This window comes from Rattus norvegicus, chromosome 2, assembly GCF_021556685.1.
Source record: "Rattus norvegicus strain SHRSP/BbbUtx chromosome 2, alternate assembly SHRSP_T2T, whole genome shotgun sequence".
Lineage (NCBI taxonomy): Eukaryota > Metazoa > Chordata > Mammalia > Rodentia > Muridae > Rattus > Rattus norvegicus.
Genome location: NC_141535.1, coordinates 139,028,051 through 139,054,277, shown reverse-complemented (window position 1 = coordinate 139,054,277; position 26,227 = coordinate 139,028,051). Strand labels below are relative to the sequence as shown.

Below are 26,227 nucleotides of genomic sequence, written 5' to 3'. Positions count from 1 at the left end.
TCATCCTTCACTCCTTCCAGATAGATGACCACACAGCAGCAAAATGGCTTGAGGAAGTTGAAGGCAGTTCTATTTGGGACAATAAAAAATGCAAGCTGAGCAAGATGGGCCTGAACTTTGAAGAGATTCGAGTAATAGACTAGAGCGTCAAGGCCTCCTTAGTTCTACTGTTTAAAGAACTTACAAGTGATTCAGAGACCATCAATCTCCAAAGCAAGCTACAGTTTCATCAGGGAATACGTGTGTTTCAAGTTAGGCCTCACCCTTTCTGTCATGGCTGCTTCCCTAAGGACAATAAGATCCCTGGGAGGGAGTTATGAATAGTATCTTCATTGGGACGTGATCTATGAAATGGTCTCTTAGTACAGAAAAAGCTCCACCCTCCCATTTCTCTTTGTTCCTATTGGGTTCTGTACCTGGTGTTTATTTTAGCTCAACACAAACACTGAACATGAGATGATTCCTGTAAGATATCTAATTCTTGGACTTAATATGGGTTCTGTGGCCTACAGAATGGACTAAGGCAGTGTTTGTCATACTACAGACATGAAAGTCAAACAAACAAACAAAAACAAAAAAAAACCTGTACAAAAGTACCTCATTTGGATATAATCATTTCCCCATTCCATCACACTCAATTCAAAACATGTACATACTGCTTTAGGCTAATAAGATAATACCTTAAAAATAAAATTATAAATGCATTCTACAGAAATTCACTAAGGACTCTGAGAAGCTCCTGTACATATAACCCAACAGAAAATCAGGCCCAACAAAAATTCCTCCAGTACACAGGAAAGTTATTGATCTTCTGTGCAGATAAGAGATCTGTGGAGAATTGGGGTCGAATAATGCAAGTGAAATTGAGATACATGATTCTAAGACACTCAGACGAGAGAGCAGAAAGTCAACTTGTGAAGAATGTCATAGAACACACAGAAAAGGTATATGTGCATCCTGGGTAAGCAGAAAAGAAGTCCTACTATGCTCAGAACACCCAGTGGAAGCCTTAAGCCCTCTAAAGATTGTTACACATCTCCCGTGATGGATTAGAGAGACTAGCTCAGAGGACCTTCCTACCAATACCCTTTAATATCCACACTCAGGAATGCTTTGTCACCTGTGGCAAAGGACTTAGTAATACTAGGCAGATGTTTCTTTATTGGGTCCCTTGGAAATAGACCAAAAACAAGCAAAGACAAAAACAAAAACAAATGCTATGATAGAAGCTAAACTAAGTAACTAAGACGGGGTTCAAGTTGGCAGAGACTGGCATCTGTGAGGTTTGGTATTAGGAGAAACACCCTATAACGACTCCTGGGCTTTCCACACCCCATTCCTCAGTCAGTTCCAGCTAGAGTGATTTATTAGGGTGATGCATGTCATAAGAATAAATCAGGCATGCCCTGCTCTTTCCTCTGTGAGCAAACCTAGAAGCAAAGCTATGGCGCATGATAGTGGAGCAGAGACCGAAGGAAAGGCCATCCAGAGACTGCCCCACCTGAAGACCCATCCCATAAACAGACACTAAACCTAGTCACTACTACTAATACCAAAAAATGCTTGCTGACAGGAGCCTGATATGGATGTCTCCTGAGAGGCTCTGCCAGAGCCTTCCCAATACAGAAGAAGATGTTTGCTGCTAACCATTGGACTGAGCATGGAGACCCCAATGGAGGAGTTAGAGGAAGGACTAAAGTAGCTGAAGGGGTTTGCAATTCCATAGGAAGAGCAACAATATCAACCAACCAGAACCCCCAGAGCTCCCAAGGACTAAACCACCAACCAAAGTGTACACATGGAAGGACCCATGGCTCCAGCCACATATGTAGCAGAGGATGACATTGTCTGTCCTCAATAGGAGGAGAAACCCTTGGTCCTGTGAAGGGTCTTTTCCCCAGTGTAGGGAAATGCCAGGGTGTTGAGGTGGGAGTGGGTGGGTGGGAGGGGAGCTTCCTCATAGAAGCAAGGAGAGGATGGGAGAGGGGGAACAGGGAAAGGAATAACATTTGAAATGTAAATACACAAAATATCCAATTAAAAATAAGCATGATGTGCCCTGGAGATGATGGTGGACCTGGTCCTTTTCATCTTGTGGAGAACCTTGAAGAGGAAGAAGCTGTTTCTCTGTTCTTTTGGAGAGCATCATTACTTACACACATTACCATGGTGTTCTTCTCTGTTTCTTTTGGAGAGCATATTACTTACACACATTACCATGGTGTTCTGTGTGTGTGTTTGTTTTGTTCATTTGTTGATATAAACATGTTTATACATGAAACCAATCTCAGCATTATCACTGAATCAGCATGGGGAGTGTGTGGTTTAAATGCCCCCTAGATGCTCATATATGTGCATATCTGTTGAGAATATGGGTTGGGTAGAACTGTTTGGCAAGGATTAGGATGTGTGGCCCTTTCGGAAGAGGTGTGATGGGAAGCCATTTTGACCTGTTAAAAGATGTCATGTTGAACTAGTTCTCTCTGTATCTGGAGCTAAGCCTGTATTGGCTGGTTTTGTGTCAACTTGAAACAAGATGGAGTAATCATAGACTAAGGAGCCTCCCTTGAGGAAATGCCTCCTCAAGATCCAGCTGTAAGGCATTTTCTTAATTAGTAATCAAGGTGGCATGGCCCAGGCCATTGTGGGTGGTGCCATCCCTTTAAGGGTAGTCCTGAGTTCTATAAAAAAAAAAAAAAAAAGCAAGCTGGACACACCAGGGGAAGCAATCCAGTAAGCAGCACCCTCCATGACCTCTGCATTAGCTCCTGCCTCCTGACCTGCTTGAGTTCTAGTTCTTTGTGATGGACAGCAATGTGGAATTGTATGAATAAACCCTTTCCTCCCCAACATGCTTCTTGGTCATGATGTTTTGTGCAGGAATACAAACCCTGACTAAAACAGAGCCCTCAGCTATCTCTACTCCATGCCTTCACTCTAACCATCAAGTTATCCTTTACCCACCGTCTAGTCATCATGCATCATAAGCTTCTGGAACTTTAGGCCTGGCTAAAGCCTTCCTTTTTATAGATTGCCTTTTGGTTGTAGTGTTTTACCACAGCAATGGAAAATTTACAAATACAAGGAGTAAATTTGGATTTAAGTTTTTATGGAATTAAAATTTATTTGTATCCCATTAATTGTTTCTTAAATTGTAAAAGTACTATTTGTTAAAATTGTTAATGAAAAATTCATCTTTATACACCATAAATACATTTGCTTAATAATTAATTTATGGTGGACTAAGGACCAAGACCTCTTTTTTGGGCTTTGTAGTAGGTATTTCCATTTTGGTCCATCTTGCTGTCACTATTTTTCTCAATGTCTTTCCTCCTAACTTACAAGGTTGGTTAAATAGCAATATGTCAAAGAAACAAATGGTAGTCACACATAACAATGTTTTTCATCTACAATTGCTTAAATAAAACTCCCTAAATCTCTAAGATCTAAAAGTTCAGAGCAAGTCATGATTCCACATCTAGGAGAGTGAGACAGGAGGATTACTGTGAGTTCCAGGTCAGTCTTGCTACTGGCTCAATCAATTAAATGCTTAAAAACAGAAAAATGTAAAAAGAGAAAGGGGAAAAAGACAAGTCATATAAATAAGGCAGAGGTGTGTATAAGGCAAATTGTGTGTGTATGTGTGTGTGTGTGTGTGTGTGTGTGTGTGTGTGTGTGTGCGTGCGCTATTTTATGAGTTTGAAAATCATGATAAATTTACACAGGTATCAACATACAATGTAGTAGAAGGATTAGACACTTTGAATGGATGACCTCAAAATCTGAGAGACTAAAAGCTAGGACAGGACAATACCCTGGTGCTCTGGGAAACTAGTGATGTCTGGCTGGCCTGAAGCTTCTGAATTGCACAGCAGTAGGAACAGGTTGAGCAGGTCAGTCCACTCCCCACCACTCTGCTTATCAAGGAGAACTGATTAAACTTTAACTCCACATTCTAGGACTGCTCAGGTGGATGTAGCTGGGCACATTAAGGGTGTGCACAATACAGGAAATGCATTTTCAGAATAGTTGCTACCTGGTATTCAGTAAATAATGTCCCTGTCTACTGTAGCAAGACCAAATGTGATATACTCAATGTTTTAGAAAAGTTGAAACATAGTTTTATATGGAGCAAGGTTTTCACACAAAAGGAACATTCATTTGCTCAGAATGCATGTTGCTACTTTAAAGTTGCTACCCATAAAAATGATTGGAGCAAATGAAGCATGAGGGTAGAAAGAACTTCAAATCATGATGTTATTAAACTATCCTCACAACAGCAGATAGCTCTCCTTTATATTAATTTGTTAAATTCTAAATATCAACATCTTTTTTCTCCATCTTTATTAACTTGGGTATTTCTTATTTACATTTCACTTGTTATTACCTTTCCCGGTTTCCAGGCCAACATCCCCCTAGCCCCTCCACCTCCTCTTCTATATGTGTGTTCCCCTCCTCATCCTCCCCAGATTACAGCCCTCCCCCATCAATCCCGTTCACTGAGGTTCAGTCTTGGCAGAACCAAGGGCTTCCCCTTCCACTGGTGTCCTTACTAGGCTATTCATTGCTACCTATGCAGTTGGAGCCGAGGGTCAGTTCATGTATAGTCTTTGGGTAGTGGCTTAGTCCCTGGAAGCTCTGGTTGCTTGGCATTGTTGTACATATGGTGTCTCGAGCCCCTTCAAGCTCTTCCAGTTCTTTCTCTGATTCCTTCAACGGGGGTCCCATTTTCAGTTCAGTGGTTTGCTGCTGGCATTAGCCTATGTATTTGCCATATTCTGGCTGTGTCTCTCAGGAGAGATCTACATCTAGATCCTGTCAGCCTGCATAAATATCAATATCTTATAAAAATATAAAGATTCAATTAGGTTTGTGTTAATGTCTTTTTTGATATTCATTTAAAAACTTTGTTGTGTATATAGGTGTTTTGTCTGCACAATTTATGTGCACCACATGTATGCAGAGCCAGTGGAGGCGAGAAGAGGGTGTCAGAGTTCCCTGGACCTACAGTCACAGATAGTTAAGGGCTATTGTGTGGCTGTGGGAACTTAACCTGTGTCCCTTACAAGAGCAGCAAGTGCTTTCAACCATTGAGTCATCTCTCCAGCCCCAATACCTTTTAAAGCAAACAACTATCAGTATGTGGTTTTTATGTCTACAAAACACACACACACACACACACACACACACACACACACACAAAGTCAATGCAAATTATATGCCCAGATTTCTGAGATTGTAAGTAAACTGATTCCTTAAATGATCAGATTTGGCCGGTTATGTGATCGACAATATAAAGGGAAGGACAACAGAAGCCCTTGTATTACGTGTGAGTACTGATACCTTGTGTAATAGACAATCACACGGAAGTAGGACTTTGGCCACCATTTTTCTTCCCCTTAGGATGTTGGGACTCTCGTCCCCACTTACTATTTTACAACGATTAGCCAAAGAAGGCGGGGCAGAAGAATTCCTGCAGCTTGAGCTGATCATGTTGAATGTTATTGTCTAAGTTGATAGAAGCCTCTAGTGACATGCTAAAGGAAACAGCACATTCCAAAGAACACTGGAAAAAGCAACGTATAAAAGAAAGAAACCAGACAGCGAATGCCTGTAGGAAGAGCTGAGAGTTGATTGACAGAAACCTAGATTTACTGGGGCTAGAACCCAGACAGGAGTCCTGGTGAGAGAAAGATGAGGAAAAGAGGGTTGCCATAGAGAACACGGGAGAGAAATGTGAACGAATGTGTTCCTCTGTTCCCTCCTGAAATTGCACCAATGGGGTGGGAAAGGAAAGTTTTAAAGCACAAATTGCAAACACCAAGAAGAAGAGAAGATGTGGAGGCTATCAGATTTTGGAAGCTAGACATGGATAAAAGATGGATGTCTAGACAGGCTGGAAGGAGCCAGCTCTGGGGCAAAGGAAGCAATGAACATGCCAGCCACAGCACATTATCCCGAGACTCTTGATGGCATTTCAAAGAGAGAAGGAAAAACACCCTCAGAGGTCATGTTTTTAAAGGTTTAGATGAATTAACCGAAACAGGAAGGGTTTTAACAAGGAAGCATTAAGTTGCACTTAAATCTCGATACGCCTTTGATTATACTTTTAAAATCACAAATATATTCAATAACTTAGGCCCAAAATGTCATTTATTATGTTTAATAGAGACTAATAAGATGTGGCTTTGAACATCAAAAGCTCACATTGTTAAATTCCACAACAGCAAGCGCTGCTGATTTAGAATGGCAGAATGATGAAGGAAGGGTCCTCCTCAGTGAGGAGCTAGTCACTAAGGAAGTGAAGGGAGATGCAGAGGGATGGCAGAACTGCCCTGACAGGAGGTGGGCCTATCCTGTGAGCACATCCCAGAGAGTGACTGCAACAGACAACAGCTGGCAGGCTGTTGGGCAGCTGGATGGATCCATGAACCCCACCTTTGGTCTTCTACCACATAATCTGTGGTGTTCGGAGGCTCCCGAGGCCACCCGCCGACTGCACTGTAGATATTCTTCATGAGGGACTCTGAGGAGAGAGGGAGGCAGGACCCCAGAAGCGCCTTTGTTGTAGCAGATGCAGTAGGAGAGGGGCATCAGATAAAGCTGGGATTGGATGAGAGAGTTTATTCATTGGGTGTCCACGAAGTGTGGGTCTTTGCCTCAGAAATTGGCTGCACTCTGTTTGTGTCTCCTCTTGAAAACTCTTCTGATAAAATAAGAGAATGCAAAGAATTTGACAATATTACAGCAAAAGCAAGGGATTAAAAAATAGCTGGAGGGGCTGGGGATTTAGCTCAGTGGTAGAGCGCTTACCTAGGAAGCGCAAGGCCCTGGGTTCGGTCCCCAGCTCCGAAAAAAAAAAAAAAAAAAAAAAAGAACCAAAAAAAATAGCTGGAAAACAAAATTAAAGAAATGTCTTAGATAGTAGAAGAAAAAACTTAGAAATCAAATATAAATTACATGAAACATCGGGGGTCAATATCCACACAGAGGGGTGGTCAGAGGAGAGGGAATCCCTGGGTCTAGCTCTGAGTTTCTAAGTTCACAAGAACAGACTTTCATGGAAACACAGAGTAGGGAAAATTCCAGAACTCTGTGCCAAAGAGATAATTACAAAAATTACTCGATGTGGAAAAAAAAAAAGATCCCAATCTAAGAAAGGATCAAAGAACTGACAGTCTTCAGAGAAACTGGGAGCTGGAGAAAAGTGGAATGATATTTTTCAGATGCAAAGAGAAGTATTAAATCAGTAGAATTATCTCTTTAATTGAAAAGGATGATAAAGGCCTTCATAATACGAATAGTTTAAAATAAATATATTTGTTATCTGAAACTAAAAACTCTAAACTATCAGAAACAACATGATATTTAGACACATATTTAAGTATGAAAGACAATAGCTAAGAGACTAGAGAGAGGCCCCAAGCAGCAAAAATCAGAAACTAGGCAGGGGAGGCAGCTTTTGGTTTTATGCCTTGCATAATTTTAAGGCTATTCTTACAATTTTGGCCAAAATAAAAATTAATTTCCAACTGACTTATTTTAATCTAGGTACTTAGTTTTATTGGTTTGTTTTAAGGGCCAGGGGTCATGGCAACAGAGAAAGAAGTGTCTAGAGGTCAGGAAAGGGAATACATAGATTTGAAAATAGGAGGGAAGAGAAAGGAATTAGCTTTTGACATTCTCAGTGACAACCTACTAAGAGGATAACACTCAATTAAAACATTCCAGGAAGTAAAAATGGAGGATTAAAGGGTAAGACTTTATGAACATATGGATAAAGAGAAGAAAGAGGAACAATTCTTGAAGTATCCCCATTCAACCATTTTTATAGTAGAAATGGTCCTACAGTGGGTTCGGTCCCCAGCTCCGAAAAAAAAGAACCAAAAAAAAAAAAAGAAAGAAAGAAAGAAAAAGAAATGGTCCTACACAGTTACCAAGGGTCAGGAGACAGGAAAAGCAAAGAATTAGACCCAGCTGAGTGTTCTAGATGCTGACACTACTGTTCCCATTGCTGACCCCTCTGCCTGCTTAGACTCACCTATCTCAAGAGCCCTGTGAGGGTGGCACTCCCAGCATCCCCTTGTGCAGATTAAGGAAATGGGGTTAAGGTTGTGTGTAGCTTTTAAGCATGACCTGCTAAGGACCCAAGAGGGCCAACCTATATTACCCAATCTTGATTAAACCTGTGCTTACAAAGTTCTCTTTAATACACATGCCCCTGTGGATGCCATAGCAAATAAAGACCAAGGGGCAGGCTAACACAAAAAGATATCCAAGCACCAAAAGGCAGACTGCCACTTCAGGAAAGACCAGCAAGCATTTACAAAAAGAGAGAAGAGGCTTAACAAGGAGAAAACAGTCTCCTGAGTAGACAATAGAGAAATGCAAGCCTGCTGAATTCAGCCTTGGCTAAGACCAGAGTGTCAGCGAAGTAGGAGGAGGCCTTTTTAAGAATTATATTTATACCCTGCGAAATGGATGTGCTGAGACAGAGTTATCCATCAATAGCTCTCTTCTCATCTGACCCAAGAGGCAAACATCCATTTCTTCCTTTTATATAAAGCTTGATCGCAAAAATTTATCATTTTGAGAGATGCTATTTCAATACTGGCTGAAGAAAAAAATGTATAAAAACCATTCCATGTTATCTGTAGCTCAATTATTCATGTGTCCAATAAATACCTTAAATCATCTGTTCGGTGCTAGGCATACAGGACAATCTGACCTATAGCAACACCGAGAGGTAAATGAGGTGCAGCCTTGGGGGAATGTGCTGTCTAAGTGGGGTGGCAAAGGTAATGATGATAATTATGTTCACAGATGACAGGTGCTCTGCTATGAAGATGAGGACCAATAGGATGTGGCCACATCGAGGAAAATGTAGAGTATTTATAGGAAAAGTGGAAGTTTGTGTCTCAGAGGATGACGGTTCTTTCAGAAGGACCTGCGAGAGGGAAGCGTGTAGTCTGGAAACGGTGTCCTCATACTCCACGTTCCTGGCTGACCTTAACTTCACAAATCAATGCTGATGGCTTCAAACTTCAGAACTTTCATTTTACAAAACTCCGTGCTAATTATAGCTGTCTGTTGTTATAATTAACTGCATGCCCTGTCACCAGGTTTCATGCTCTGTCAACTAGATATCTCACACTGCAGATCAATATCGTTCATGAAGTGAACATAATCCTGAAATCAAAATCCATACACCCCGTTTTCACTCTCCCATTGTGTTCTAGGCGTTTTCCTCTACAAAATTATCTCCTCTTGATATTACAAGGAAAAATTCCGAGTAACACAAAACATTGCCCCCAAACCAAAAATCTATCTAAAATTATCTTTCTGGTATTTCTCTGAACTCACTGGATGACATGACTAGAAACAGCCCAGTCACACAGTTAGAAAGAACGTCTTTTCCTCTGACTCTCCCAGTGTCCCATCCCCTATAGATGTACTGGGATGTAACTTACAAGAGAAGGAAAACAAAGTCCAAATAGGGTATCTAGTGAGCTTTGACAGACATGGGCGTGCATGCAAATGCTACTCTAAGCAAAATCAAGTATGTTTATCAACCAAAAGTTCTTTGTATTACTTTTGTTTGGTGGTGGTGGTGCTCAAGGCAGGGTCTCACTAAGGGGTACAAACTGGTCTCCAGCCTGAGAACCCTCTGCTTCCATCCAGGAGAGCTGGGGTCACAGGCGTGCACCATCACGCCTAGCTTTGCTATTTCTTTCTTATACTTTAATCATCCATGCTGCCCAACCAAGCACACAGGAAGTCTAGTCTACACTCAGAGAGAACGCTCTTTAAATAAGAAGTTGAACAGCACATAAACTAACAATTGAAATTCTGCCTTTAGTCTCCTTGTACACACAGTAGTAATTTATCATGGAATAGGTATCAAAAACATTAAGGACACTAACCATTTTTTAAGCATTTTGGTTTTGTTTTGTATTTCAGAAGAATACACACAGTTCTTCATATAAATGAGACATAAATCCAAAACAGAATTACTACCCAACCGAAGCCCATAGAATAATTTAAAATGGAGCAAAAACATACACAGACTTCATTCCTAAATGAGGAAATGACTTTTAGGGAGAATCTTCATGAGCAGTCCAGTGAATGTTATAGGAAGGACACCATGAAGGAAGGAAGGATGTACACAGGGTGTGTGTGCGTGTGCGTGTGTGTGTGTGTGTGTGTGTGCGCGCGCGCGCACGCGCGCGCGCGCACACACGTGAGCATGCACACAAACACTGGGAGCAAATCAAAGACTAGACATTTGTAAAGGCTTAAAGAAATATTAAGTAAAATCAAAGTTGGATTGAAATTGACCATAATGTTCATTTGGTAGCTGCTGGATGTGAATGTTTCAAGTTTCTAAGCTGTGACCCACGGAGTTCAAGTGAACTCCAGCCTAAATGCTGTCACTGAATTTTTGGTATAACTTGCTGACACTGATTGTGAATGGAAATGTTGAGCTCCTTTGAGATGATTCTCACCATTGACTGAAAAGTAGGTTTGTTATGCTTAGTGTTGTGCCTGTCAGCACTTGCAGGGCGACCCCACACTGACATTAAATCTGTACTCAGCCCTGTTCCCATCTGTCTGACTTTATTAACATTCATTTACTGTAACGCCTGAACAATTGTGAAGGAAAACTGCATTAAAAAGCTTTCTCAGATCCCGAAATCCCATCCTAGTTGTAGTTGGATAGTCCTAGATTATTTACTTATGCAACATGAATATTCTTCATGTCCTGTGAGCTTTAGCATCTGTTTCTGAACCTGACTTGGAATTCCAATATATCAGTGCAGTTGAGGACCTCCCACCCGGAACCTCTCTTCTTACATCAACAAACTACCCAGTCCAATGCAAACATTTCTTTAAGACACATTTATTGAAAGAGTATGAACACATCATGACTAAGTCTTATTTACTTACTAACCTCTCAGGTACAAGATGAGTATCAGTAATCAAACGCACACACTACTGAGAACGCTAGATCAGGAGAAAGATCTCACTTTAGAAGAAAGAAGTTTTGTTCCATCGACTTCCAAACAAAACAGCTATTTCCCCAAACGTATAGCACGTCTTCCTTGGGACTGGAGAAACAGCTCGGTGGTTAAAAGGACTGCCTGTCCTTCCAGAGGACCCAGGTTTGGTTCCCATTACAGATGTGACAGTTCATCACCTTCCAGAATCCCAATTCCAAGAGACTAGATGCTTTCTTCTCAGCATTTCCAGCCCTGCACCCACATGGTGCAGATACACATTCAGACAAACACTTATACAAATAAAATAAAAATAACTCTTAAAGCGACTTTTTTTTATCAAAACGAATTATCATCAAATATTTTCTTTATACATCGATTTAAGGAAGAGAAAGACTTAGCTATCATTTAAGGTAGAAATACACATGAGAAAGTCCAAGAATTACAAATAAATGCATAGGAAGGGAAATAAGGCAAACAAAAGTCAAAGATAACAAAAACAAGGAAAATCAAATAGATAACACATAGATTAAACTGGGGAGGGAAAGGAAGGGTGCAGAGTGCAAATAAAAGGGATTAAAAACCCATACTATGCAGAATAACCAATCAACAGTAATTCTAGAAGCCTAAAGAAATCTTGGAACTTCTGTCTCATTTTTCTATCAACTAATTAATAGGGCCTTCAATTAAAGTGCCATCAAATATAAGCAAGATTGCTAATTCTCAAGTTTAGATACATTTTTTCAAACATGAGATATGTTTATTATCTTTTCAGCTATATGTACACATACTTGTGTTATTGAGCAACATACACACATTATCTATACAGATCTAGATATATAGGTGCACATGTCCTGGGCTGACTTGGAACTCTATTATGTAAAGGAACCTTGAACTTCTCATCCTCCTGCCCTCAGCTCCAAAGTGCTGGGACTCTAAGAGTATACCACCACACCCAGATTACACAAGGTTGGGGACTGAACCCAAGGCTTCATGTACATCAGGATACACTCCCAACTGATTTCTGATGGGCTTAACAAACAATGAAAAGAACTTCCAGGACATCTTTGTCATTTTTTTAAAGTTATTTTCAATTATATATGTGTTTGTCTCTATCTCTGCAGTTATGTGTCTGTGTATGCACACATGAGTGTGGGTGCCCTCAGACCAGAGGCATTGGATCTCTTGAAACTGGAGTTACAGGCAGTTGTGAGCCATTCCATGTTGGGTTGCTGGGAATTGAACTCATGTCCTCTCCAAGAGCAGTAAGTACTCTTAACTGCTAGTCATTGCTCTAGACACTTCTTTACTCTTTTAAGATCTTTGGAGACTCCTAAGAACTTCTAGGTTTGAAAGTTTACAAGGCTCTGAAAGTATCTGACAATAAGTTACATGTCTTCATGATCATTTACTTTTCCACAAAATGTTACATATGATCATTACAAGATATAAAGAAAACACTTTTGCATTAAAAACAAAACTTAAAATAGAAGCAGTACAAAAAGTTTTCCCAGTTGTAAACAGAATCAGAAGACCCCAGAACTCCAGAAACACTGTGGGGAGCTCTGAGGCTAAAAGCACTTCACTTGGAGTCTGGGGAGCTGGTTTCCCGTCATCCTCTGTGCGGTGATCTTCAGCTCATCTCCCAATGCCTGCGGATTAGGAGCTCCATCGTGGACAGCAACTGTTCCGTTGTAATCCCATGAAATTAGAGTGATATATTCCAGGCTGTCTGCACTCAGGGATTTAAAGGTTTACTTAGTGTGTGTGCCTGGAACGCACATGTATGAACTACAGGTCTGCAGTGGCCTCAGAGGCCAGAAAAGAATGGCGACATCCTGGAACTGGAGTTTGTGTGAGCCCTCCAGTATCAGTGTTGGGAGCTGAGCCAAATCCCCTGGAAGAGCGGCAAACGCTCTTAGCCTCTGAGCTGTCTCCCCAGCTCCCACAGTGAGGGATTTGAGAGTCTGTGTAGATTTATATTTTCTCCTTTCATTTAGTCTGACTTCATCTATACATTCCTCTCTCCACCACTAGGCACCGATATACATTTTCCTGTGTGGCCCCTCTACTCTCATGAGAGCCCACAAGGAAGTACACGCCATTTCTCAGGAAATACACGCCATTTCTCAGGAAATACACGCCATTTCTCAGGAAGTACACGCCATTTCTCGCCTTTATTTCTGTTTTTCAGTTTCTGTTCTCAGCTTCTCCAAGACCTCCTCTGGAGTTGTAGAGGCCAAGAGCTTCACCACCTTTTCCCGAGATTTACCGCCCTTATCCAGAGCCACGTCACTCTTCCTGAGGTCCAAGACCTTGGAAAGGTACCAACAGAGCTCTGCATTTGCCTCTCCCTGAGATGGAGGTGCCGCGATGCCACACCAACGGCCTCGGTGTTCAGATCTGTCACGACATTCTGTTTGGAGCTGGGTTTGGCATGGATGGCTATGGTGACAAAGCCTTTAGAATCAGTTGCTGCAGGCCCTGTAGGGGGAGGTGGTGTCTCTGGTTCCTTGGTTTGGTTTTTACGCTTGCTTGTTGCAGCAGCTTTCTTAGGCATTGTGGAACCACACAGGAGTCTAGTAGAGGCCAAGCACAGCGACCTACAAGGAGCTTCAGCATCACAACTTCGCAGGCCTAGATACATTTTTTTAAAGATTTATTTATTTATTTTATGTGTAAGAATGCTCTATCTGCATATACCCTAGCTGCTCTTCCAGAGGTCCTGAGCTCAATTCCCAAGAACCACATGGTGGCTCACAGCCATCTGTAATGGGATCCGATGCCCTCTTCTGGTATATGTGAAGACAGAGGTAGTGAACTCATATATATAAAATAAATTAATAAATCTTTAAAGAAGAAATTCAATTTGAGGACATTGTAAAAGTTGTATTGTATTAACTTGTGTAAAATAATCTCCCACAACAACTAATTTACAAATTTAGTGAGAAGGTCAATATTGTTTTACATTTTTTGGCAAATCTTCTCATTTCTAACACAAGGCAGGGAGTTTGCACATTTGCTTCTGGTCTGTAGTAATGCTGCATTTGGTTGAAATACTTAAAGAAAACCTGGCATCACACAGATACAAATTGGAAAGGGTTGAAGCATTTTAATAGCCTTTCCCCAGTAATTGTGAATCATCTTTTTAGTATGACACCAAATCTCATTAGTGTTCAGCCTCATAGAGATTAGCTCCAATGAGAGGTATGATATTAGAAGATTTTATTCACTGTTGGGTTACAATTCTTTTCCTGCTTTAAAGAAATGATTCGTTAAGACCCATGAAGGATTTTGAAGCATCACTCATTGGTCATTAGAAATACGGTTCCCAGCACCATCCGAATGTTGGCATATTTCATTATCCATTATCATATTATGATATATTTTAGTTGCATGTTTTTCCAAATTCTAATTTATTTTCAGGGGATGGAGAAATCGCTCAGTGGTTTAGAGCACTGGCTGTTCTTGCAGAGGACCTGGGTTCAGTTCTTAGCATCCACACTGTAGATCACAACCATCTGTAGCCATCTGTTCCAGGGAAGCCAACACCCTCTTCTAACCTCCACAGGCATAAGGCGCACACAGTGCACATACAATACAGGCAAAACACTCATGCACATAACAATACATGTTAAATGGCGTTTCATGGTGCGGGAAGTGGCTCAACCAGTTCACAACTGAAACAACTGCAAATATGTATGCCCCTCAAGACAGCATCACATTTTGGAACAGAAGTGTTCTGCACGTTTTCCCCATTGTCCAAGAATACAAGGATTGCAAATTAATAAGTGGATATTTTATAATGCTTCATCTGTGGTATTTTTAACTGGGCATCTGGCAATGATAAATGCTACAAGTGACTAATGATTATAGCTTGATGGGTTGGGTTAATAAATGTTAAGACTCCAAGAGTTTTGCCCATGATCATTTTTGTGATCTCAGTATAAATGGCAACATAGTACAAGAGGCAAATGACATCTTAATATTACATCCTAACCCTTTAGACTTTTCAGATTCCATAGAAGGGGTAAAAAAAAAAGTTTGATAAAATACAGATTAAAAGCCAGCAGACAAAGGCTGGACAGATGGCTCAGCCATTAAAGGCCTGGTTCACAAGTAAAAGTATAAGAACCAGCATAAAAAAATTTTTAATCCATCTTGGATCTCCTCAACTCACCAAAGTGACTGCCGAGTGCCGATGTGGTGCTCTGGAAGAAAGCTTACCAAAGCATCCTTTCAAACAAACAACCCAAGGAATGCCTAACTGAGTGTAATGGTGTTTGTTAAATTTCTACCAGTAGATAAAGCTAAAAGGCAACTGAAAAAAATATTTTTTAAAAAATTATTGGGCTGAAACCAAATGGAACCCCTGATCTGCCGTGATAGAGCCATGTTCTCCTTTCAGGTGGCAGCAGCTTCTCGTAGACAAGACATGCGTTTTACTTTCTAGAACAATTGTGAGGTGTAAACAATGACTGCAGGTGCTTTTTAAAAGACAAAGTTAACATGGTGTTATTTTTATTTGGTCTGGGGAACCTATCACCTCATAAAAGAAAAAGGAAAGAAAGGGAGAGAAAAGATTAAGCCCTGGCTGTTGGGATTTCTTTGATATACACTAAAAACATAGTCTGGCGGGCAATTTTATGACACTAGCTCTTCTCTTTGATTCTACATAAAGCTCTGAAAGAAATTTGTGTTCCACCGCAAAGCTTGATGAGTGGCTTCAAAATGAGAAAAGCGGAGCTGGAGAGTGAGGACAAGACTGTAATTCATTATCAACTTGTTTCTAGCAATGACGAGCCCTTAGCGGTGTACTAAACTTTAAGCAACACTAGTCTTCCTTAACGCAATACAGGTAAGAGATGTTGTTTACTCAGTCATACAACCCCATGGGTGGTGGTGAAGAATCTTTCAATAATCACACAGGGTCATAAAACTAAATTTTCTATCTGTCCCTCTATGGGAACATTCATTCACGCAAGTCAAATAGAATATGACTTGATTCAGAATATTGTGATAACATTTACCAATGGCGAGTATAAATGCACAAACCTCATAGATCTTCTAGCAACTTCATCATGACTAGCAATTGGCTCTTGGCTTTGCCAATCCCCAGATGGAGAAAAGGACTCCAGTTAAATTTAACATCCTGGGCCATGTCTAATTTCGCCCATCTGAGCTTTCATCTGAAGCATCTTCACAGGATTTATTTAGGATTGCCCTTTTGCAGTAATGTGTACATAAATAAACATCTCCCTCTGATGACTTATTGTCTGACCGAGAGTTTCTAAGTTTACTACTGCTGTGATGGCACCAACGGGGATGCTTAGGGAGTCAACCTCCATCCTGTGCTGCAGTGTGACAGCTAGGAGCCAGGCATCTCTGTACCTAAGCTCTGCACAGTGGCAACAAGCAAGAAGAGCAAGAGAGGAGGGACTTACATCCCAGGGCACACACTGCATATGTGGAAAGGCAGCTGGCAGACAGTAGTCTGTTCCCTGTAGTGCAGCTGTGATTAGTGACCCATATATTCACCATCCCACCACAATGCACTTTGAAAGATCTAAGAAACTGTCATCTGTTCATTTCTTAAGTTTCATTTTTCATTGCCAAGATATGTACTTATTTTTTTGAGATAAGGGCTCATGGACTGGAGAGATGGTTCAATTGTTAAAGGCACAACCAAAACATCAAGTTATCCCATCATGTGTCCCAGGCTGGCTTCAAACTCCCTGTGAGGACCTTCAAGTCCTGATCCTCCTGTTTCCCCCTCCGACTTGGTGGGACAGCATGTGTGCTCCACCATGCCTTGTTTATGAGGTCTGAGGACTGAACTCTCTAGGAGAGAACTCTACCAATGGACCTATGTCTCCAGCCCAAGACACAGACTTCTGTGACTCCTACATTGTGTATTAACAAGCTCTGGAGAGGCTCGAAGGTGATAAAACCTTCCAAGTGCCAGGCAAGTTTGTGTTATCCAAACTAAAATTCTGTGTTCTCTTCTCCCTTCATTAAAGTCGGCTTTAATAAAATCAGAATTAGACATGCAAGAGAGAATGACAATATGAAGCCAGGCTAGTTGATTACCCCATTCCAGGCCCCAGAGTGAGATAAACTCTGACATCATAGTGCTGATATGGTTTTTCAATAGTAACATCTGAAAATACTTTCTAGCAACTTAATAGATGTAATATATGTACATATATACATATATATGCAATTGTGTGTGTGTGTGTGTGTGTGTGTGTGTGTGTGTAATTAACTGTGGGACAAAACATGAGAATGGATTAGGGAAAGATGTATAAAATTACCTCAAGTTAATAGAATCACTTATTTGAATCATTGAGTCATATAGTTGCTACAGATAGGACTGAGCTAAGGTCCCTGATTTAGTTAAACAAAAATAGACTAAGAATAATCTTGTGTCTTGCTTTCACTGTCAATTTGACACAACCTAGAATCACTTTTGGAGAGAATCTAAAGAGGAATTGTCTAGATTACATTGGCCTTAGGGCATGTCTATAGGGGATGGTCATGATGGTTAACTGATAGGAAGACACATCCCATTGTGGGCAGCACCAATTCCCTAGGCGGGGATCCTGAATGTTATAAACAGCTACACAACCCCCTTTATACATATACTTCTGGCTCCAAACATGCTTCTCTAGTCCACTCTTGAACCGGCCTCCCCAAAGACCATGAAGCATCTTAAGGTTAAATCCAGAGTGGTATACACTCTGCTTCTAATGTAGTTCTACTGAATTAGTCTGTTCTGACTACACATTGTCCATAGCTACTCTAAAGAAATATCATTAACCTATTCTCTCCTCCCTTCCTCAAAAGTCCTATTTATCTGTCTTCTACAGTCTCCTTCATGAAAGGTGAACTTTCACCTTACTCTATCATTCTGCGCTTTGACTCAAGCTTTTGTTACATACACATCTTCTGTCACTGATGAATATCTCCACTCATGTTTCTAAATAATGTACTTAGAAAATAACTTTTAAATTGACCCCAAATGATGACACTTGGCATTACTTTTTCTTATTTCTAGATGTAATGTTACAAATCAACTATCTATCTACCGATCTGTGTCTGTCTGTCTGATTGTTCAAATATAAAAGGTTGCTGATTTTTTTGTCTTACTGGATGGAATCATATTGAAAGTCTTTCTATAGGTTAAAGTTGGTGAAATGTCTACAATTTAATGTGATTCTCTTCATAAACATTAGCCTAACAGGCTCCTTTGTACTGCGCCTCCATTTCTGGGGTTCACGCTGACAATCACCTTATTATTCCCTCTGGGAATTTCCTCGTGAAAAGACTGAATTTCTTCAGTTTCCCCCATCCCACCTTATACAAATGAATCACAGTCTACCTTTGCAGCTCCCATCAGCGGCTCCTGTTGCAAATCGCCCTGGCTTAGCACCGCATCTCTCCTCTCCCCGTGAGTACAGACTTAATGAGTCTAAACACATCTCCCTTACTGGAACTCAGACCTTAGTCCCACCCCACTCTCACTTTACCTGTAATTGCTTTTCCCATGAATAGTCTTTCATGCTGCTTAAATAACCTTTGAAGGCTTTTTACAATATCTGATTTTTCATTAAGAAAAATATAGAAACGTATTTATTAGAAACTACCAAAGGATAGCCGCTGCTAGTTTTGTGTGGTTTCTATTTTGAACGTTCTGAATCCTGACTCAGATAGCATCATTTAATCTTTCCTTCCTTAAGCTAGCTCTCTTGCACAAATGTGGGCCGCCCTTTCAGATTTCCTTACCAATTAATACCGCTTCAGCGCCACTGCTCAGGTCACAGTGCACTGTTCCCAACTCTCTCCTGGAAGACTCGATTTCACCAGAATGGAAACTGACGAAAGACACAGAGACTTACCACACATGCTTTAATTCCTGACTAGACTTGAATTTCTTTACATCTCTAACAATGGAGTCTTGGAGATGTGTATCAGTCCATCTCATACCCACTAACCCCCAATAGCTTGGTGGCCACATCAAAATGGGGACGCTTTGAGGCATGGGTCCTGTGCTCACAGAGTTGCACAATCTAAGCATCCAGGCAAGAAAACACCTCTTGTCATTGGATCACAAGCGATGATCCTGCTGCCGGCTGGATTTGTTCTAAAATGTCCCTGTACTTTTGTCTTTTTTGGATAGAAAAGAAATCATTCTTGATACCTCTACTGTTCCATAAATGCCCTCTCTCCGTGTCTTGTCTGTTTTGCTAACTTATTGCGGAAAGTCCATTCAGGATGTTTAAAAATGAACTTTTTTTTTCAGATGATGCCTTCTGTGCCTTAGATGATTTCAGATAATGCCTCCAAAGCTCCTAAACCATATAGTTTCTGTATCGTTGAGAGAATTCTTTTTTTTCTTTTTTCTTTTTTCTTTCTTTCTTTTTTTTTTTTTTTTTTTTTTTTTTTGGAGCTAGGAACCAAACCCAGGGCCTTGCGCCTGCTGGGCAAGTGCTCTACCACTGAGCTAAATCCCCAACCCCAAGAGAATTCTATTATACTGGATTTTCTTCTATTGTATAATGGGACAAGAACAAGGAACACAGGGTTCTTAGATTTAAAAGATCCTGTTATTCACATAAAAAGGCAGAATTGGAAAACAAAGGGCATGCTCCCATCTGACCCTATTTACCAAAAATAAAAAATGATGTGAATTTTAAAAAAGATGTATAGCACTAAAATCTAGTGAGGGAAAAGAATCACAGTTTAGAGAATGATAAAATTTTGTCAGTGAGGGATGAATGACTTAAGTTTGCCTATTAATTTTCAAGCAGGACCTACTTAGTTAAGCTTTCTAAGAATGTGATGTGAAATCATGGGGTTTAAATTCACGATTTTAAAACCTAGGATGAGATTTATATAAATATAGCAATGATGGACATCTTGACATGAGTGTTCAGATATTAGCTTTGATTAACTCCTGCTTCTTAAGCCTTCTTAGCCTTGTTACATTATAATTAAATAAAAAGAGGGTACTGAACTTTAATTCCTATGTCAATTAGGAAAGAAGAAAACCTCTTTTCATTAAGCAGGAAGAAAAATTCTCTTGGTCTCTGGACTGAAAAAAATGGTGGAAGAAAGGAGCCTGGGTTTTTCTTAATGGTTCATATTGTTTCCACATAGTGTTTGTTTCTCTTTTCTTTATCTTGAGATGGGGACAAAGGCGTCTTACTAAACGCTGATTTTCCTAACTTGTAGTCAGCATAATATTACTCAGAGGAACTACTCAACCTGTAGGGATTCACAATCATCCATTCTTCCTTAAATGATGACTTACATACATCTGTGAGTTAAATAGAATTATGACCATTTCAACTACATGTTATTTCTCCAAATAAAAGATATACATAGCTTTATTCACTTGGCTTCAGTGTAGGCCAAAATATTTGCTGAAAGCCTACTATATGGTTTAACAATTTGACTTTATGAGAACCATGAATGGATCATATGGATATTTTGACTCTACCAATATAAATCGTAACAGACACCTCTGTGATTGCAATGGATCCTGCTGAGCCTGGCCCCTATTCATTCTACTCAGGGTAGTCTGCTCCCACAACTTACTGGAGACACTTTCTATGACAACAGAGTATGACCAGAGACTAGTATTTTGGAAGGAAGTCCCCAGGAGGATTTCTGGTGGGACAAAGGAGTGTGAACAACTGGCCACCATCTCTTCAAAGCAAATCTCGGTGCCTAGCGAGTATACAGGAAGACATAGCATAACAGGAGCGAGCAGGAGTGACCAGCATGGGGGATCCATTAGGAGACACATACCCTTGCTGATAGCATCCCTAGCTGAGCCTCAGCTTGAGCTAAGGGATGTTTTCTGTTGACCCTAAGACGTCGCTTACATGGTGAAAACACTTACGTTGCTTGACTTTCCAGGTTCGTACATGATGTACAAAGGGCTGAGATATTTCATCCCTGACAACATTGGTTCCTTCATCTCCATCTGCTTTGCCACTAACTAGAGCCTTTGTGAGTAATTACTGCTTCAGGCTCTCAACAAAAGACAATGCCTAGAGATGACACTCTCCTTGGAAAGAGGCCATGTTTTCTATCTTAGACTACCTTGCCCTATAGCCAAGCCATATCACTCCCAATAAATACCCAAAAGACCCAATTTAACAAACCAGAGACACTTACTCGTCAATGTTTACTGCAGCCCTATTCATAATAGCTAAACTATGGAGCCAGACTAGGTGCTCAAGACACAGGCATGGTTAGAGGAAATACAGTTTATAGACACAGGGGAATTTCTTTCAACCATAAGAATGAAGTTATATGGTCTGAAAGAAATAGATGAAACTAGAGATAGTTGCATTAAATAAATTAAGTTGGTTTCAGAAATGTAAATCATGTGCTTTAGCTCATTTTGGGGCCCTTAATATTATGGATACTATAGAATCACGTGTTTACCAATGCCATGAAGCTCAGACGAGTACCCTGGGGAATGACACATACAGATGTGCTGCTATGGTCATGTATCCATGAGGACATAGCTGCTTTGTAGTAGAGACTTTTCTAGAACTTGATCTAAATGACATAAACAGACATTAACTACCTTTTTTTTCTGCCTGAATCCCTTTTTAAAAATTAAATTATTTTATTTACATTCCAAATGTTGCCCCCCACCCCCGCTGGTTCCCCATCTTTGAGTTCCTCACCCCATCCCCTACCCTTTTGCTTCTGAGAGGGTGCTTTCCCATCCAACCCCCACCCCTCTCACCCATTCACCAGCCACCCACCCACCCTCAGCCTCCCAGCATCCCCCTTCCCTGGGGCATCAAGTTTCTACAGAATCAGATGTATCTTCTCTCACTGAGGCCAGACAAGTCAGTCTTCTGCTGCATATGTGCCAGGGGCCACAGGCCAGCTCGTGTATGCTCTTTGGTTGGTGGTGTAGCCTCTGGGAGCTTTGAGGAGTCTGGGTTAATTGATACTATTGTTTGTCCTATGAGGTTGCAATTCCCTTCAGCTCCTTCAGTCCTTTTCCTAACTATTCCACCCGGGTCCCCGACCTCAGTCCAATGGTTGGCTGTATCTGCATGTGTCTCAGTCAGCTGCTGGTAGAGCCTCTCAGAGGGTAGCCATGATAGGCACCAGTTAAATACCTTCGTTATCTCTTATTTAACCAGAATTTCCTAATCTACAAACACATTACATTAGTCCAAACTCTGCTTTAATGATGAAGTAGAGGCTGGAGAGATCGCTCAGTCATTAAGAGCACTGGCTGCTCTTCCCGAGATCCCAGGTTCAGTTCCCAGCATCCATGTGAATGCTCACAACCATCTGTACTCCAGTTCTAGGGGGTCCAGTGCCCTCTTGTGGCTTCCACATGTACTAGGCACACACATGGTGCACATAAAATAACACAAATATATCTTTAGAAAATAATAAATGGGGAAAGGTGCGAAAGAGATGCGTCATTGGTTTAAAATGTTGTCTGTTCTTCCAGAGAACCTCAGCTTGATTCTCAGCATCCAGTTCAGGTAGCCACAGCAGCCTGAACCCAGTCTTCTCTTGATCCTCTCAGGTACCTACACACATGGCAAACATACACAACATAGACACACACCACACATACCACACTCATACACACCAGACACACATACCACACACATACCACACACACACTCACCACACACACACACACATGAATACATAAATAAAAGTTAAAACAACAGTAGAAATAATAATAAGCAGTCCTGGGTTCTGACTTCTTTTGTAAGGGACTTCTGTAAGGGAATACAAGCTTCTAAAAATAGCCATGTGATTTTCCTTCTTTTCTCCCAGGAAGAGTTAACAGGGGGCAGACATTTCCACTGCCCTTTTTTTTTCTAAGTGCTCTATTTTATCTGCCAACTGTGCTTCGTGAAGAAAGAAGACAGATTACAGAGTCAGCTGCAAGACCGAGGCAGGCTAGGTGGGACCCCAGCTACTTATAGGCAGCCACTCCCACAGGAAGATAAAAAGACTGCTAACAGGGAACACTCCAGACAGAAGCAAGTTTAACCTTTTCCTCTCCAAAGGCTGACTTAGTCTTCATATTGAAGTTAGTCAGAAATCGTTGCTTTCCTTTTTCCAAAGCAAATATATGGAAAATCCTTTTTGAAAATCTATTGTAAACATAACCTGGCTTAAAATTGTAATGTGTGCCAGTGTAGGGTATGTGGTGAGTGTGTGTGTGTGTGTGTGTGTGTGTGTGTGTGTGTGTGTGTTGGTGTGTGTTTGTCTGTGTCTCTCTGTGTGTGCCCTCTCAGCTAGTCTAACTGACCAAGGAGTTTCCAGCATCCTCTTCACTCTACCTTCTAATGCTAGGATTGGAGACCAGAGCAGCTATGCTCAGCTTTTTACACGGGTGCTGGAGATGTGAACTCAGGTCCTCGTGCTTGCAGAACTCCACTAGTCATCTGCCCAGCCGTATTTGGAGTGCTATATTTCAGGTACACGATATAGGTAACCGTATGTATCCACAGGATCTTAGCCACTTTGGCCAATCATAGATCAAAAATGTTTTGGTTTTGTTTTAAAGTGTCTATACTGAATGTATAATGGGCCTTTTCTGTAAGTACCATTTAACTGTATTAACTGTATTAAACAAAAGCCAGTGTCTGGGGCAGAGAGTAGCATGAGATGGAGAGGCCAGTGAGTGAGAGTCCTTTTTCCATCCAGTTAGTAAACTGTGCACACACTAGGCGAAAGGCAATGGTTTATAGAAAAGTACTCCACTTATGGAGTTAGAACAGTTTGGCAACCTTAAGAGCTAGGAGCCCATCTACCTCATTCTAACTCCTGCAGATACTTTCCACATACCTATAATCCCAGTACTGAGAAGACACCAGGAGATCAATGGCTAGACATTCTAGTCACACCAGGTTCTATGGCATGCTGTTTTGAAATAGGAAGATTAGAAGTGATTGAGAAAGGCACCTAATGTCAAATCCCCAGGCCTCGGCATTCATATGCATGTGAGTATATGTGTGCCACCCATGTGAACATGTGTACACACACACACACACACACACACACACACACACAGAGGGGCACACTCATACAGAGACCCAGGTCCACACACAAGGACAGCTGTTACTCAACACATCAGGCACCACACTCATTAGCTCAATTAAGTTTTTACAACTGTGTACAAAATCAACGCTGTGAAGAAACTGGAAATTAAAAACTATGAAGCTGTGATAGGATAGCAAAGGTCTTTTCTATCTTAATATAACCTCCTATGCAGAGCCGTACCTAAAAACAAGCCAACTGGCCTTTGGCGTCAGTCTGCAATAGCAAAGAGAACAGTATATGAAAATTCAATACGCAGTCCTGAATAGTTGTGGGCCCCTTCCCTGTGCGCCACCCTTTTTTCAAGCCCCTGTGTTCCCACAGGTACATCATTGTCCCCAAAGCCCAAAGCAAACATGCAAAGCCTTTCTCAGGGATTAAAGCACACCATAATTCAGTTGCCCAGTTCTTCAAATGCTCAAATTTTTCCAACTAAATGTCTATTCCTGGGATCTTTCCATTAGATTTCCGGGACTCCTTTTAGTTTCTCTGCTGAAGTATTGAAGTGTTCAGCAGCTCCAGTCATGGCTACTCTGGCCACTGATGCAGAAATCCCTTTGCTCTGACTGTGGAGTCTCCACTCTTTTCACAACTTTGGCCTCCCAAGCATCGCTGTCTTTACTGATCACATACAGAAACCTATGTGACACTTAGGTTTCTAAGTGCTTCGCTATAAGGACTGAGAAGTTGACTGACGTTTTGAAAGTCATAAACAGTGGCTACTGAGGGGATCCTGAGCTTCTTTTATAACACTGCTAAAGTCGACGGTCTACTTGATTAGCATTTGTCTTGACTTAGATTTCAAGGGCCCCTAAGGTGGACTTCGTTTCTAGGTCCAGTGTGATTTATTTGAGTGTGGCTCGCTTTTACTCTGATTAAGCAATGTAAACTCAAAACCGCATACCTGAGAGAGAGGATGACCACTGATTCCTGCCGTCACGGACCAGACTGAAAACCAACCTGGCTGCCCACAAACCCACAGTTGGACCAAAGGAGTTTTCTGTGCCCTAGATGGCATGCAGCACCTCTGATCAGCACCTCCTTCTAGAAACATGGATCTTCTTTTTCTACTGTCAGCATTGCTCTCCAAAGACCAAGAAAAACAGAGGCACGCAGCGTGGATCGACAATAATGCCCGTGCATGTTCGAACTTGATGGTGTGCTCTGTCGGCGCTCACACGGTATCTGTTGGAGTGAGTTATGACACACGTCTACGGATGGTATTTTGCCTGCAGTCCAGAAGGTGTCTGTACCTCCAAATGCTTGAGAATCAGAGATAGATTCACAGGGTCAGCCACTGGGTGACACAGAAGGAAGGGCCTGACATGTGGGGACAAAGGCAGCAGACATGAAGAGCAGTGGCATGTCTAAGCCCTGACGTAATATGGAAACAGCAGCTAACACAGCAGAGCAAATGAGAGGCGATTCCTGCCCGAAAGCCTGACTCGCTGCCACTTGAGTTCTATACCTTTAATTTCCATTTGCTCTCCACTCTCTGCAGTGAAGCTGAGTGGCAGGGCAAGCGAGTGTGCTCTGGTGTGCTTGTACATCTGCTGGCTTGGGAGCAGGGTTGTGGGGTTGATCAGCCTGGGTTTAAGAGCTTTCACATCCAAAATTTGGGAGGCAAAGAAGAGAATCGGAGGGAACCAAGACAACATGTGGTGGGGTTAGTGATTTGTCAGGAGAAGCAAATCTGAGAGAGTCACCTCTTCCTTGGTCTCTCTTTCCAGGCCTTATTCCATTTGAGTTCATATACTGAAGTCTAAGCTGCTGGCACCTGCTTTTGCTCACAGAGTTTGGAAAGAGGTAGTGTTCTGACTCTCAGCTCTGAGCTCCTGCGTCCCTGAATAAAACCAGTGACAGATGCAAAGTTCATATACATGAGCCCCTCAAAGTTCATACACACGAGCCCCTCAAAGTTCATACACAAGAGCCCCTGAAAGTTCATACAGATGAGCCCTGAAAGTTCATATACATGAGCCCCTCAAAGTTCATACACACGAGCCCCTGAAAGTTCATATACATGAGCCCCTGAAAGTTCATACACACGAGCCCCTGAAAGTTCATACACATGAGCCCCTGAAAGTTCATACACACGAGCCCCTGAAAGTTCATACACAAGA

The 26,227-nt window shown here is 41.4% G+C and overlaps 1 long non-coding RNA gene and 1 pseudogene across 1 annotated transcript in view; both read right to left on the bottom strand.

Annotated features, from left to right (window-relative positions):
- LOC147996254 (uncharacterized) overlaps positions 1 to 26,227 on the bottom strand; it is a 59,027-nt gene that overhangs the window by 9,807 nt on the left and 22,993 nt on the right. The gene's annotated exons all lie outside the window — the stretch shown is intronic.
- Positions 13,149 to 13,619, bottom strand: C1h15orf40-ps1 (similar to human chromosome 15 open reading frame 40, pseudogene 1; annotated as a pseudogene).